Here is a 7,500-nt window from a genome sequence, read left to right on the forward strand (position 1 = left end):
CGCGCGATGAGTCCTTGATACTTAGTCGTTTTTGGCAAAATTTCTGACTTTTTGAAAATTTCACAATTTTGTGAAAACTTCCACAAAATGAGGTTCTAGTATGTTAGAGGGCATCCCAGGAGGGCTCCAAAAGTGTGGGTAAAATATATATCCCACAGGGGGAAAATTGAAAAAAAGTTGAAAAAAAAAATTTTTGGGGACTTAGAAAATTTTTCAACTTTTGTCAGACTTCCAGACAGGGGAGCGTGTCAGTGCGCGCATCCGATTTCAGTTCCAGAGCGATTCGCGCGATGAGTCCTTGATACTTAGTCGTTTTTGCAAAATTTCTGACTTTTTGGAAAATTTCACAATTTTGTGAAAACTTCCACAAAATGAGGTTCTAGTATGTTAGAGGGCATCCCAGGAGGGCTCCAAAAGTGTGGGTAAAATATATATCCCACAGGGGGAAAATTGAAAAAAAGTTGAAAAAAAAAATTTTTGGGGACTTAGAAAATTTTTCAACTTTTGTCAGACTTCCAGACAGGGGAGCGTGTCAGTGCGCGCATCCGATTTCAGTTCCAGAGCGATTCGCGCGATGAGTCCTTGATACTTAGTCGTTTTTGCAAAATTTCTGACTTTTTGGAAAATTTCACAATTTTGTGAAAACTTCCACAAAATGAGGTTCTAGTATGTTAGAGGGCATCCCAGGAGGGCTCCAAAAGTGTGGGTAAAATATATATCCCACAGGGGGAAAATTGAAAAAAAGTTGAAAAAAAAAATTTTTGGGGACTTAGAAAATTTTTCAACTTTTGTCAGACTTCCAGACAGGGGAGCGTGTCAGTGCGCGCATCCGATTTCAGTTCCAGAGCGATTCGCGCGATGAGTCCTTGATACTTAGTCGTTTTTGGCAAAATTTCTGACTTTTGGAAAATTTCACAATTTTGTGAAAACTTCCACAAAATGAGGTTCTAGTATGTTAGAGGGCATCCCAGGAGGGCTCCAAAAGTGTGGGTAAAATATATATCCCACAGGGGGAAAATTGAAAAAAAGTTGAAAAAAAAAATTTTTGGGGACTTAGAAAATTTTTCAACTTTTGTCAGACTTCCAGACAGGGGAGCGTGTCAGTGCGCGCATCCGATTTCAGTTCCAGAGCGATTCGCGCGATGAGTCCTTGATACTTAGTCGTTTTTGCAAAATTTCTGACTTTTTGGAAAATTTCACAATTTTGTGAAAACTTCCACAAAATGAGGTTCTAGTATGTTAGAGGGCATCCCAGGAGGGCTCCAAAAGTGTGGGTAAAATATATATCCCACAGGGGGAAAATTGAAAAAAAGTTGAAAAAAAAAATTTTTGGGGACTTAGAAAATTTTCACACATGTGTCAGACTTCCAGACAGGGGAGCGTGTCAGTGCGCGCATCCGATTTCAGTTCCAGAGCGATTCGCGCGATGAGTCCTTGATACTTAGTCGTTTTTGGCAAAATTTCTGACTTTTTGAAAATTTCACAATTTTGTGAAAACTTCCACAAAATGAGGTTCTAGTATGTTAGAGGGCATCCCAGGAGGGCTCCAAAAGTGTGGGTAAAATATATATCCCACAGGGGGAAAATTGAAAAAAAGTTGAAAAAAAAAAATTTTTGGGGACTTAGAAAATTTTTCAACTTTTGTCAGACTTCCAGACAGGGGAGCGTGTCAGTGCGCGCATCCGATTTCAGTTCCAGAGCGATTCGCGCGATGAGTCCTTGATACTTAGTCGTTTTTGGCAAAATTTCTGACTTTTTGAAAATTTCACAATTTTGTGAAAACTTCCACAAAATGAGGTTCTAGTATGTTAGAGGGCATCCCAGGAGGGCTCCAAAAGTGTGGGTAAAATATATATCCCACAGGGGGAAAATTGAAAAAAAGTTGAAAAAAAAAATTTTTGGGGACTTAGAAAATTTTCACACATGTGTCAGACTTCCAGAGAGGGGAGCATGTCAGTGCGCGCATCCGATTTCAGTTCCAGAGCGATTCGCGCGATGAGTCCTTGATACTTAGTCGTTTTTGCAAAATTTCTGACTTTTTGGAAAATTTCACAATTTTGTGAAAACTTCCACAAAATGAGGTTCTAGTATGTTAGAGGGCATCCCAGGAGGGCTCCAAAAGTGTGGGTAAAATATATATCCCACAGGGGGAAAATTGAAAAAAAGTTGAAAAAAAAAATTTTTGGGGACTTAGAAAATTTTTCAACTTTTGTCAGACTTCCAGACAGGGGAGCGTGTCAGTGCGCGCATCCGATTTCAGTTCCAGAGCGATTCGCGCGATGAGTCCTTGATACTTAGTCGTTTTTGGCAAAATTTCTGACTTTTTGAAAATTTCACAATTTTGTGAAAACTTCCACAAAATGAGGTTCTAGTATGTTAGAGGGCATCCCAGGAGGGCTCCAAAAGTGTGGGTAAAATATATATCCCACAGGGGGAAAATTGAAAAAAAGTTGAAAAAAAAAATTTTTGGGGACTTAGAAAATTTTCACACATGTGTCAGACTTCCAGACAGGGGAGCGTGTCAGTGCGCGCATCCGATTTCAGTTCCAGAGCGATTCGCGCGATGAGTCCTTGATACTTAGTCGTTTTTGGCAAAATTTCTGACTTTTTGAAAATTTCACAATTTTGTGAAAACTTCCACAAAATGAGGTTCTAGTATGTTAGAGGGCATCCCAGGAGGGCTCCAAAAGTGTGGGTAAAATATATATCCCACAGGGGGAAAATTGAAAAAAAGTTGAAAAAAAAAATTTTTGGGGACTTAGAAAATTTTCACACATGTGTCAGACTTCCAGAGAGGGGAGCATGTCAGTGCGCGCATCCGATTTCAGTTCCAGAGCGATTCGCGCGATGAGTCCTTGATACTTAGTCGTTTTTGCAAAATTTCTGACTTTTTTGAAAATTTCACAATTTTGTGAAAACTTCCACAAAATGAGGTTCTAGTATGTTAGAGGGCATCCCAGGAGGGCTCCAAAAGTGTGGGTAAAATATATATCCCACAGGGGGAAAATTGAAAAAAAGTTGAAAAAAAAAATTTTTGGGGACTTAGAAAATTTTTCAACTTTTGTCAGACTTCCAGACAGGGGAGCGTGTCAGTGCGCGCATCCGATTTCAGTTCCAGAGCGATTCGCGCGATGAGTCCTTGATACTTAGTCGTTTTTGGCAAAATTTCTGACTTTTTGAAAATTTCACAATTTTGTGAAAACTTCCACAAAATGAGGTTCTAGTATGTTAGAGGGCATCCCAGGAGGGCTCCAAAAGTGTGGGTAAAATATATATCCCACAGGGGGAAAATTGAAAAAAAGTTGAAAAAAAAAATTTTTGGGGACTTAGAAAATTTTCACACATGTGTCAGACTTCCAGACAGGGGAGCGTGTCAGTGCGCGCATCCGATTTCAGTTCCAGAGCGATTCGCGCGATGAGTCCTTGATACTTAGTCGTTTTTGGCAAAATTTCTGACTTTTTGAAAATTTCACAATTTTGTGAAAACTTCCACAAAATGAGGTTCTAGTATGTTAGAGGGCATCCCAGGAGGGCTCCAAAAGTGTGGGTAAAATATATATCCCACAGGGGGAAAATTGAAAAAAAGTTGAAAAAAAAAATTTTTGGGGACTTAGAAAATTTTCACACATGTGTCAGACTTCCAGAGAGGGGAGCATGTCAGTGCGCGCATCCGATTTCAGTTCCAGAGCGATTCGCGCGATGAGTCCTTGATACTTAGTCGTTTTTGCAAAATTTCTGACTTTTTGGAAAATTTCACAATTTTGTGAAAACTTCCACAAAATGAGGTTCTAGTATGTTAGAGGGCATCCCAGGAGGGCTCCAAAAGTGTGGGTAAAATATATATCCCACAGGGGGAAAATTGAAAAAAAGTTGAAAAAAAAAATTTTTGGGGACTTAGAAAATTTTTCAACTTTTGTCAGACTTCCAGACAGGGGAGCGTGTCAGTGCGCGCATCCGATTTCAGTTCCAGAGCGATTCGCGCGATGAGTCCTTGATACTTAGTCGTTTTTGCAAAATTTCTGACTTTTTGGAAAATTTCACAATTTTGTGAAAACTTCCACAAAATGAGGTTCTAGTATGTTAGAGGGCATCCCAGGAGGGCTCCAAAAGTGTGGGTAAAATATATATCCCACAGGGGGAAAATTGAAAAAAAGTTGAAAAAAAAAATTTTTGGGGACTTAGAAAATTTTCACACATGTGTCAGACTTCCAGACAGGGGAGCGTGTCAGTGCGCGCATCCGATTTCAGTTCCAGAGCGATTCGCGCGATGAGTCCTTGATACTTAGTCGTTTTTGGCAAAATTTCTGACTTTTTGAAAATTTCACAATTTTGTGAAAACTTCCACAAAATGAGGTTCTAGTATGTTAGAGGGCATCCCAGGAGGGCTCCAAAAGTGTGGGTAAAATATATATCCCACAGGGGGAAAATTGAAAAAAAGTTGAAAAAAAAAATTTTTGGGGACTTAGAAAATTTTCACACATGTGTCAGACTTCCAGACAGGGGAGCGTGTCAGTGCGCGCATCCGATTTCAGTTCCAGAGCGATTCGCGCGATGAGTCCTTGATACTTAGTCGTTTTTGGCAAAATTTCTGACTTTTTGAAAATTTCACAATTTTGTGAAAACTTCCACAAAATGAGGTTCTAGTATGTTAGAGGGCATCCCAGGAGGGCTCCAAAAGTGTGGGTAAAATATATATCCCACAGGGGGAAAATTGAAAAAAAGTTGAAAAAAAAAATTTTTGGGGACTTAGAAAATTTTCACACATGTGTCAGACTTCCAGAGAGGGGAGCATGTCAGTGCGCGCATCCGATTTCAGTTCCAGAGCGATTCGCGCGATGAGTCCTTGATACTTAGTCGTTTTTGCAAAATTTCTGACTTTTTTGAAAATTTCACAATTTTGTGAAAACTTCCACAAAATGAGGTTCTAGTATGTTAGAGGGCATCCCAGGAGGGCTCCAAAAGTGTGGGTAAAATATATATCCCACAGGGGGAAAATTGAAAAAAAGTTGAAAAAAAAAATTTTTGGGGACTTAGAAAATTTTTCAACTTTTGTCAGACTTCCAGACAGGGGAGCGTGTCAGTGCGCGCATCCGATTTCAGTTCCAGAGCGATTCGCGCGATGAGTCCTTGATACTTAGTCGTTTTTGGCAAAATTTCTGACTTTTTGAAAATTTCACAATTTTGTGAAAACTTCCACAAAATGAGGTTCTAGTATGTTAGAGGGCATCCCAGGAGGGCTCCAAAAGTGTGGGTAAAATATATATCCCACAGGGGGAAAATTGAAAAAAAGTTGAAAAAAAAAATTTTTGGGGACTTAGAAAATTTTTCAACTTTTGTCAGACTTCCAGACAGGGGAGCGTGTCAGTGCGCGCATCCGATTTCAGTTCCAGAGCGATTCGCGCGATGAGTCCTTGATACTTAGTCGTTTTTGCAAAATTTCTGACTTTTTTGAAAATTTCACAATTTTGTGAAAACTTCCACAAAATGAGGTTCTAGTATGTTAGAGGGCATCCCAGGAGGGCTCCAAAAGTGTGGGTAAAATATATATCCCACAGGGGGAAAATTGAAAAAAAGTTGAAAAAAAAAATTTTTGGGGACTTAGAAAATTTTTCAACTTGTGTCAGACTTCCAGAGAGGGGAGCATGTCAGTGCGCGCATCCGATTTCAGTTCCAGAGCGATTCGCGCGATGAGTCCTTGATACTTAGTCGTTTTCAGAAGTCACAATTTTGACTTCCAGGACCCGCAAAACGTTTGTAAATTGAGCCCGCTCCCCAGTTCCAAGCGTTTTGAGGTGTCCCCGGTTGCAGTAATGCAGCCTGCCCACTAGATGTCGCAAAAGAGACAAAAAGTGAAAAAGAACCAGAATGAGGAAATTCCAGGGAGCCGAATCCGCCTGACAGTTCCAGGCGATCGGGCACTTTTTTGCATGCGTCCCTAAAGTGGGTATAGGGTGACACTCCATGCAAAGACCCAGTTTTGCACACCACCGGCAGAATATATGAGAGAGAGGTACCTCTCAGCCCCGACACATTTCGACTCATTTAAGCTGGTTTTCACCTCCGTAGGCCTGGGTATGCGTTTTGGCTATGAGTCCCTGTTCGGCTGGAGGTCTGCACCTTGGCTGAACCCAGGCTTCCGCAGCTGCGTGGGGGGACTTTTGCCGGTCGCCTATCCCAAGTCAGAGAGGTGTTCCTGGGTTGAAGTGAGCCTGGCCAGACCCCCCCGCGGGCCCTGGTTCTCCACATGGGGGCGCCGTCAAGGCTAAAATCTGGATTTTTAGGCCGAGGAGAGGCTCCATGAGGGCGGATGCTTTTGTGGCTTCGACCCCAGTGCTGTTCCACATCCAGTACCCCCCCGCAAGGGCGCCTGTACCCGAGTCGCGCTTCCAGGACTCGTGGGCACGTATCTCCCGACGACAGGGGTTTGCAGCCTCCGTACTTGGGCAAGTCCCTACATGCACCCCTGCTCTTCCTCCGATCGATCTGGCGCAGCGCTCCCGGGTGGGGAGGTGGCGCCGCTCGCTCGGCCCGGGCTTTGGAGCCCGCGCTGGCTTAAGGTGAGCGGTCCCCTTCCTCCTCTACCCCCGGGCTTCCGACACCTATCTTTGGGCGCGCATGCCGGCCTCGCCTCCCGTCTGCGGAGGTGGCCGAGCCGTGGGGAGTTTGACCCGAACCGAGCGAAGGCAGTGGTCCGACGACCCGTACGGGCGAACGGCGGGGCGCCCACCCAGCCAGGCGTGGGGGCCCGTCGTCCGAATCGCTCCCTGTGCGGGGAAGCACAGCGATCTTCTCCGAGGGCGGCCCTTTTCTTCCAGATGCGTACCCGGCCAGCGGAGGCTCGCGCTGCCCCTCGTGTCCGAAAGGGCGGCCTCCGCGGCGGTGGCGACAGCGGCGGCGGTGGGTGGCCTCTCCGCGCCACTGCCGAGCTTCGCGATTTCCAGTCTTTTCCCGAGCCCCTACGTCAGTGGGGAGGACGACAGAGGTGTGGAGGCAGGCGAAGGGGGTTCTCACCGTGCGGTGTGCCCCAGCCCGACCGTTGCCTTCCCCCTCGACCCTCGTCCTCCCAGGCGGCTCGGCCAGGGAGCAGGAGAGAGAGTGAGAGAGGGAGAGCGGAAACCCCAGAGCCAAGGGGTTAGATGGAGAACGGGAGAAGGAACGAGGGCCAAGAGGTAGGGAGTACGGTGAAAGGCCGACCTGGGATCCCCCTGCGCTCCCGCCCTGGGCGGGGAGCAGCCCTGGGAAGAAAAGCCGCTCGGGCATCCCTTTGAGGTTACGGGCGCGAGCGGGAAGAGGGACTACGCTGGAGGGCGACGCCGACACGGCCAGGCCGACGACCACCCACGTGACCTCAGCGTCGCCGGGTTAGTGCCAGAGCCGCGGCGGACCCCGACGGCCAGCCCCCCTCTCCCAATCCTCGTGCCTGTCCGCCGGTGGGTCGAGGACCCCCCGCGGCGGAGGCAGGTCTAAGCCAGACGGTGGCGCCGCATAGGCCCACCCCCG

The sequence above is a fragment of the Phyllobates terribilis genome, unplaced genomic scaffold (assembly GCF_046119375.1).
Source record: "Phyllobates terribilis strain yellow unplaced genomic scaffold, ASM4611937v1 Scaffold_2412__1_contigs__length_133766, whole genome shotgun sequence".
Classification (NCBI taxonomy): domain Eukaryota; kingdom Metazoa; phylum Chordata; class Amphibia; order Anura; family Dendrobatidae; genus Phyllobates; species Phyllobates terribilis.